Raw genomic sequence first — 8,229 nt, 5'->3', positions numbered from 1 at the left:
CCCGTCACTCTGGTTAGGTTGGCATCGAAAAAAACGCTCACGGGTGCTTTAGAGTGCCGAGTTTATTACTGCGCATTAAGAAATGACCACCTCCAACGTTTGGTTTATGTTTTATAAGCATTTTTAATTTTATTGCTTAAATCGCATTTTCTCGGCGAGCTGAGCACTTTTTCTGAATTGTGCCGCTCCCGTCACTCTGGTTAGGTTGGCATCGAAAAAAACGCTCTCGGGTGCTTTAGAGTGCCGAGTTATTCACTGCGCATGAAGAAATGACCACCTCCAACGTTTGGTTTATGTTTTATAAGCATTTTTAATTTTATTGCTTAAATCGCATTTTCTCGGCGAGCTGAGCGCTTTTTCTGAATTGTGCCGCTCCCGTAACTCTGGTTAGGTTGGCATCGAAAAAAACGCTCTCGGGTGCTTTAGAGTGCCGAGTTTATTACTGCGCATTAAGAAATGACCACCTCCAACGTTTGGTTTATGTTTTATAAGCATTTTTAATTTTATTGCTTAAATCGCATTTTCTCGGCGAGCTGAGCACTTTTTCTGAATTGTGCCGCTCCCGTCACTCTGGTTAGGTTGGCATCGAAAAAAACGCTCTCGGGTGCTTTAGAGTGCCGAGTTTATTACTGCGCATTAAGAAATGACCACCTCCAACGTTTGGTTTATGTTTTATAAGCATTTTTAATTTTATTGCTTAAATCGCATTTTCTCGGCGAGCTGAGCACTTTTTCTGAATTGTGCCGCTCCCGTCACTCTGGTTAGGTTGGCATCGAAAAAAACGCTATCGGGTGCTTTAGAGTGCCGAGTTATTCACTGCGCATGAAGAAATGACCACCTCCAACGTTTGGTTTATGTTTAATAAGCATTTTTAATTTTATTGCTTAAATCGCATTTTCTCGGCGAGCTGAGCACTTTTTCTGAATTGTGCCGCTCCCGTCACTCTGGTTAGGTTGGCATCGAAAAAAACGCTCTCGGGTGCTTTAGAGTGCCGAGTTTATTACTGCGCATTAAGAAATGACCACCTCCAACGTTTGGTTTATGTTTTATAAGCATTTTTAATTTTATTGCTTAAATCGCATTTTCTCGGCGAGCTGAGCACTTTTTCTGAATTGTGCCGCTCCCGTCACTCTGGTTAGGTTGGCATCGAAAAAAACGCTCTCGGGTGCTTTAGAGTGCCGAGTTTATTACTGCGCATTAAGAAATGACCACCTCCAACGTTTGGTTTATGTTTTATAAGCATTTTTAATTTTATTGCTTAAATCGCATTTTCTCGGCGAGCTGAGCACTTTTTCTGAATTGTGCCGCTCCCGTCACTTGGCATCGAAAAAAACGCTCTCGGGTGCTTTAGAGTGCCGAGTTATTCACTGCGCATGAAGAAATGACCACCTCCAACGTTTGGTTTATGTTTTATAAGCATTTTTAATTTTATTGCTTAAATCGCATTTTCTCGGCGAGCTGAGCGCTTTTTCTGAATTGTGCCGCTCCCGTCACTCTGGTTAGGTTGGCATCGAAAAAAACGCTCTCGGGTGCTTTAGAGTGCCGAGTTTATTACTGCGCATTAAGAAATGACCACCTCCAACGTTTGGTTTATGTTTTATAAGCATTTTTAATTATATTGCCTAAATCGCATTTTCTCGGCGAGCTGAGCACTTTTTCTGAATTGTGCCGCTCCCGTCACTTGGCATCGAAAAAAACGCTCTCGGGTGCTTTAGAGTGCCGAGTTATTCACTGCGCATGAAGAAATGACCACCTCCAACGTTTGGTTTATGTTTTATAAGCATTTTTAATTTTATTGCTTAAATCGCATTTTCTCGGCGAGCTGAGCGCTTTTTCTGAATTGTGCCGCTCCCGTCACTCTGGTTAGGTTGGCATCGAAAAAAACGCTCTCGGGTGCTTTAGAGTGCCGAGTTTATTACTGCGCATTAAGAAATGACCACCTCCAACGTTTGGTTTATGTTTTATAAGCATTTTTAATTATATTGCCTAAATCGCATTTTCTCGGCGAGCTGAGCACTTTTTCTGAATTGTGCCGCTCCCGTCACTTGGCATCGAAAAAAACGCTCTCGGGTGCTTTAGAGTGCCGAGTTATTCACTGCGCATGAAGAAATGACCACCTCCAACGTTTGGTTTATGTTTTATAAGCATTTTTAATTTTATTGCTTAAATCGCATTTTCTCGGCGAGCTGAGCGCTTTTTCTGAATTGTGCCGCTCCCGTCACTCTGGTTAGGTTGGCATCGAAAAAAACGCTCTCGGGTGCTTTAGAGTGCCGAGTTTATTACTGCGCATTAAGAAATGACCACCTCCAACGTTTGGTTTATGTTTTATAAGCATTTTTAATTTTATTGCCTAAATCGCATTTTCTCGGCGAGCTGAGCAATTTTACTGAATTGTGCCGCTCCCGTCACTCTGGTTAGGTTGGCATCGAAAAAAACGCTCTCGGGTGCTTTAGAGTGCCGAGTTTATTACTGCGCATTAAGAAATGACCACCTCCAACGTTTGGTTTATGTTTTATAAGCATTTTTAATTTTATTGCTTAAATCGCATTTTCTCGGCGAGCTGAGCACTTTTTCTGAATTGTGCCGCTCCCGTCACTCTGGTTAGGTTGGCATCGAAAAAAACGCTCTCGGGTGCTTTAGAGTGCCGAGTTATTCACTGCGCACGAAGAAATGACCACCTCCAACGTTTGGTTTATGTTTTATAAGCATTTTTAATTTTATTGCTTAAATCGCATTTTCTCGGCGAGCTGAGCGCTTTTTCTGAATTGTGCCGCTCCCGTCACTCTGGTTAGGTTGGCATCGAAAAAAACGCTCTCGGGTGCTTTAGAGTGCCGAGTTTATTACTGCGCATTAAGAAATGACCACCTCCAACGTTTGGTTTATGTTTTATAAGCATTTTTAATTTTATTGCTTAAATCGCATTTTCTCGGCGAGCTGAGCACTTTTTCTGAATTGTGCCGCTCCCGTCACTCTGGTTATGTTGGCATCGAAAAAAACGCTCTCGGGTGCTTTAGAGTGCCGAGTTTATTACTGCGCATTAAGAAATGACCACCTCCAACGTTTGGTTTATGTTTTATAAGCATTTTTAATTTTATTGCTTAAATCGCATTTTCTCGGCGAGCTGAGCACTTTTTCTGAATTGTGCCGCTCCCGTCACTCTGGTTAGGTTGGCATCGAAAAAAACGCTGTCGGGTGCTTTAGAGTGCCGAGTTATTCACTGCGCATGAAGAAATGACCACCTCCAACGTTTGGTTTATGTTTAATAAGCATTTTTAATTTTATTGCTTAAATCGCATTTTCTCGGCGAGCTGAGCACTTTTTCTGAATTGTGCCGCTCCCGTCACTCTGGTTAGGTTGGCATCGAAAAAAACGCTCTCGGGTGCTTTAGAGTGCCGAGTTTATTACTGCGCATTAAGAAATGACCACCTCCAACGTTTGGTTTATGTTTTATAAGCATTTTTAATTTTATTGCTTAAATCGCATTTTCTCGGCGAGCTGAGCACTTTTTCTGAATTGTGCCGCTCCCGTCACTGGTTAGGTTGGCATCGAAAAAAACGCTCTCGGGTGCTTTAGAGTGCCGAGTTATTCACTGCGCATGAAGAAATGACCACCTCCAACGTTTGGTTTATGTTTTATAAGCATTTTTAATTTTATTGCTTAAATCGCATTTTCTCGGCGAGCTGAGCGCTTTTTCTGAATTGTGCCGCTCCCGTAACTCTGGTTAGGTTGGCATCGAAAAAAACGCTCTCGGGTGCTTTAGAGTGCCGAGTTTATTACTGCGCATTAAGAAATGACCACCTCCAACGTTTGGTTTATGTTTTATAAGCATTTTTAATTTTATTGCTTAAATCGCATTTTCTCGGCGAGCTGAGCACTTTTTCTGAATTGTGCCGCTCCTGTCACTCTGGTTAGGTTGGCATCGAAGAAAACGCTCTCGGGTGCTTTAGAGTGCCGAGTTTATTACTGCGCATTAAGAAATGACCACCTCCAACGTTTGGTTTATGTTTTATAAGCATTTTTAATTTTATTGCTTAAATCGCATTTTCTCGGCGAGCTGAGCACTTTTTCTGAATTGTGCCGCTCCCGTCACTCTGGTTAGGTTGGCATCGAAAAAAACGCTATCGGGTGCTTTAGAGTGCCGAGTTATTCACTGCGCATGAAGAAAAGACCACCTCCAACGTTTGGTTTATGTTTAATAAGCATTTTTAATTTTATTGCTTAAATCGCATTTTCTCGGCGAGCTGAGCACTTTTTCTGAATTGTGCCGCTCCCGTCACTCTGGTTAGGTTGGCATCGAAAAAAACGCTCTCGGGTGCTTTAGAGTGCCGAGTTTATTACTGCGCATTAAGAAATGACCACCTCCAACGTTTGGTTTATGTTTTATAAGCATTTTTAATTTTATTGCTTAAATCGCATTTTCTCGGCGAGCTGAGCACTTTTTCTGAATTGTGCCGCTCCCGTCACTTGGCATCGAAAAAAACGCTCTCGGGTGCTTTAGAGTGCCGAGTTATTCACTGCGCATGAAGAAATGACCACCTCCAACGTTTGGTTTATGTTTTATAAGCATTTTTAATTTTATTGCTTAAATCGCATTTTCTCGGCGAGCTGAGCGCTTTTTCTGAATTGTGCCGCTCCCGTCACTCTGGTTAGGTTGGCATCGAAAAAAACGCTCTCGGGTGCTTTAGAGTGCCGAGTTTATTACTGCACATTAAGAAATGACCACCTCCAACGTTTGGTTTATGTTTTATAAGCATTTTTAATTGTATTGCCTAAATCGCATTTTCTCGGCGAGCTGAGCACTTTTTCTGAATTGTGCCGCTCCCGTCACTCTGGTTAGGTTGGCATCGAAAAAAACGCTCTCGGGTGCTTTAGAGTGCCGAGTTTATTACTGCGCATTAAGAAATGACCACCTCCAACGTTTGGTTTATGTTTTGTAAGCATTTTTAATTTTATTGCTTAAATCGCATTTTCTCGGCGAGCTGAGCACTTTTTCTGAATTGTGCCGCTCCCGTCACTGGTTAGGTTGGCATCGAAAAAAACGCTCTCGGGTGCTTTAGAGTGCCGACTTTATCACTGCGCATGAAGAAATGACCACCTCCAACGTTTGGTTTATGTTTTATAAGCATTTTTAATTTTATTGCTTAAATCGCATTTTCTCGGCGAGCTGAGCACTTTTTCTGAATTGTGCCGCTCCCGTCACTCTGGTTAGGTTGGCATCGAAAAAAACGCTCACGGGTGCTTTAGAGTGCCGAGTTTATTACTGCGCATGAAGAAATGACCACCTCCAACGTTTGGTTTACTGTTAAAAATGGCTGTGATATCTACAGTTAATCACTGTATTAAACACAGTAACCTTACTGTGTATGATCTTTACAGTAATTCGCTGTAATTGTTACAGTTAGACAGTGTAAACACGACAAAATCACAGTAGTATAAGTATTACAGTGGAAAACACAGTAGTTGAAGCATTACTGTAAGCAAAATCACAATAGCCAGTATTATACTGTAAATAGAAACGTAAGCTACTGTATTTTTATTGTCAATGTCGTTGATGAATGAACATTGAGAATTTATATTAACAGATTTTTATTTATATATATATATATATATATATATATATATATATATATATATATATATATATATATATATATATATATATATTATACATATTATCTGTTTATTTATTATTTATTCATCACTCTTACTATTGATTGTTTGAATTTTTGCCTTGTTTTTATATTGTGTCGCGTACTTGTATGTCTATCGTGTTATGTGTCTCGTCACCGTGGGATAGAGAAAACGTCATTTCGCTCTCTTTGTGTGTTGTGACATGTGGAGAGATTGACAATAAAGCTGACTTTGACTTTAAGGTTTTGACTTTGATATATATATATATATATATATTATATGATATATATATATATATGTATATCATAATGAAATCAATAATTATCATATAAATATCATATAAAAATTATGACTTTAATAATCATTATGTCATAATGACTTACCATGGCATTTTTTTTATTCCTAGCATTAGTTTTTTTCCGTTTTCACTGGCGGGTATGGGGTGACATGGGCTGACATGAATTTATCCAATGAGGATCGAGTGTGTTCAACGGTCCTGCTTTGAATGGCCAATCAGGTCAAAGTAAAGGGGACAAATCGCGATCACAGCGCTTGCATCTCTGGCTCCGACAACAACTTTTCTTATAAGACCTTGTCTTGTATTGTGTGTTTTTTTGTTGTGTTTCTATGTGTTTGCGTCGTCTGCGTTCATTTGTTTCACTTTGGCTGCGAAAACGGCACCGAGAGAGCGCTGTTTTTCGATCGCGAGAGAGAGGGCAGACAGAGCTAGCTACTGGTAACGTTAACTGTTAGCTAGCTTGTGATAGCAGTAACTTTAACTGACCAGATTGTCTTTTTTTTAAACTTACTGAAGCCACAAAATGATATATGTATATATATACATGTAGTCCTTGCTGCGACAGTACGATGGTCGTTACTGTGTCGTTATTTTATATTTTTATGCTGCGCAAGAGAAGAGTATTTTCCCGCCTTTCTTTTTTTCTTCACCTTCTCCGCCTCCGTATGCGTTTTCCTTCGGGAGGCAGCACCACCAAGCACACGTCGCGACGTCCAGAAACTCGGTAAGTAGGACTACTATCACTATAAGTAATAAAATAAAATAGTAATACACAAGTAGTAATCAGTTTGCTTGCCATCAGTTACTATATATGCTCCTTTTATCTGTTTTATGTACAGCTTGTAAGATGTGTATGCTCCCTGCCCTGTTTTTACAGTCATTCATGTGAACCAGATCATTTATAAAATGGACTGCTGTGAAATATGATTTTTGTTATGTCTGACTTTAAGGAGAGACAATCCTGACTGCAAAAAAATGGATGCTGTCGATCGAGGGGAGGGTCATAATCCCACCTGCTGCTCACGTGGCTGACTTCACCACTGTCTTGGCCACTCTCTTCGCCTGTTACTATGTTTTCAACCTAGAGTATCAGGTGGAAACCTGCACAACTTTGGAATTTATTCAGAGGTATTAACCGATAAAATTATATACCTAACTTTATTCCCACTGGCATTTTCTATATCTCTTTGATAATTGCAATTGTCTCAACCTGTAACTCATTTCATATGTTTTTGGTCAGGATTAATCCTGACTCCACCAAGTGCAGTGCCAAGGAGCAGATGAGCCGGAAGACTGGGAGAGTGGTGAGGAGAAAGACTTGATACATGAACCCCCATGTGATCTCCTTCATCATGGAGTTCATGAAGGCTTCACTTCATGGAGGCTAACTGACTAGATACAGGTGAGGTTCAGATAACGGTCACAACTAATTTGCATATCAGCTGTTTCAATGCAGAGATTTATTTTCTCTCCGATCTAACTTGCGACATATTCAAATCGATTTTTAATCATCTCATGAGTAATCGTTACATCCCTACTAATAATATAACTCCAACCTTGCTAATTGCATGAGTGTTCCTGCAGCCATGTGACACACTTCCTATCAGGAACAAGTATCTTGACATGACAACGACATCACCATCATCTTAATGTATTTTCTTCTTTAATTTCAGGGCTCCTGTTTTGTCCAAGCCCAAGGAAGTTTTGTCTAAAAGGTTTGGTAATGTGCTTTATGTTCCTGTTCACAAAAAAAATAAATAACCCTGTTAACAAATTTCTTGTTGTCTGTTGTTAATTGAAATATTTTAGAATATGGGTCATTCTATTAATGATTAATACTAAATCACTGATTCAGCATTTAAATTGTACAGTGAGAAACTCAATTTACAATGATTACCTGGTACCTACTGTTACTGCATTGCCATATACAATACCGTTCATTTGTTTGTACAGTAAATAAACCAGTTATTTAAAGGCAACTGAAAGCGCGGTATTTCATTGATATTTATTCTGCAGTTAAGCAACTAATACTGTAAATGCAAATAAAATTAGTTTTTAATTTTTTAGTATACAGTTAAAACATCTAACTGTAAATAAAACTGAAATCACAGTATTTAAATGTTATTTTGTATACAGTTAAACAACTAATACTGTAAACGCAACTGGAATCACAGTATTTAATTGTTATTTAGCATACAAAACATCTAATACTATAAATCCAACTGAAATCACAGTATTTAACTGTTATTTAGTCCACAGTTAAAACATCTAATACTGTAAATACAGCCAAAATCACAGTA

General features: G+C 39.4%; 1 long non-coding RNA gene across 1 annotated transcript; it reads left to right on the top strand.

Annotated features, from left to right (window-relative positions):
* Window positions 1-6,172: 6,172 nt before the first annotated feature.
* LOC133147024 (uncharacterized) lies at window positions 6,173-7,682 on the top strand. Its single transcript, XR_009711481.1, has 4 exons — window positions 6,173-6,653; window positions 6,880-7,057; window positions 7,170-7,331; window positions 7,603-7,682. It is a non-coding gene; the product is annotated as an uncharacterized LOC133147024 (long non-coding RNA).
* Window positions 7,683-8,229: the final 547 nt, after the last annotated feature.

Source organism: Syngnathus typhle, unplaced genomic scaffold (genome assembly GCF_033458585.1).
Source record: "Syngnathus typhle isolate RoL2023-S1 ecotype Sweden unplaced genomic scaffold, RoL_Styp_1.0 HiC_scaffold_26, whole genome shotgun sequence".
NCBI lineage: Eukaryota > Metazoa > Chordata > Actinopteri > Syngnathiformes > Syngnathidae > Syngnathus > Syngnathus typhle.
The sequence above is the reverse complement of the archived record's forward strand: the minus strand, read 5'-3'. Positions and strand labels throughout refer to the sequence as shown.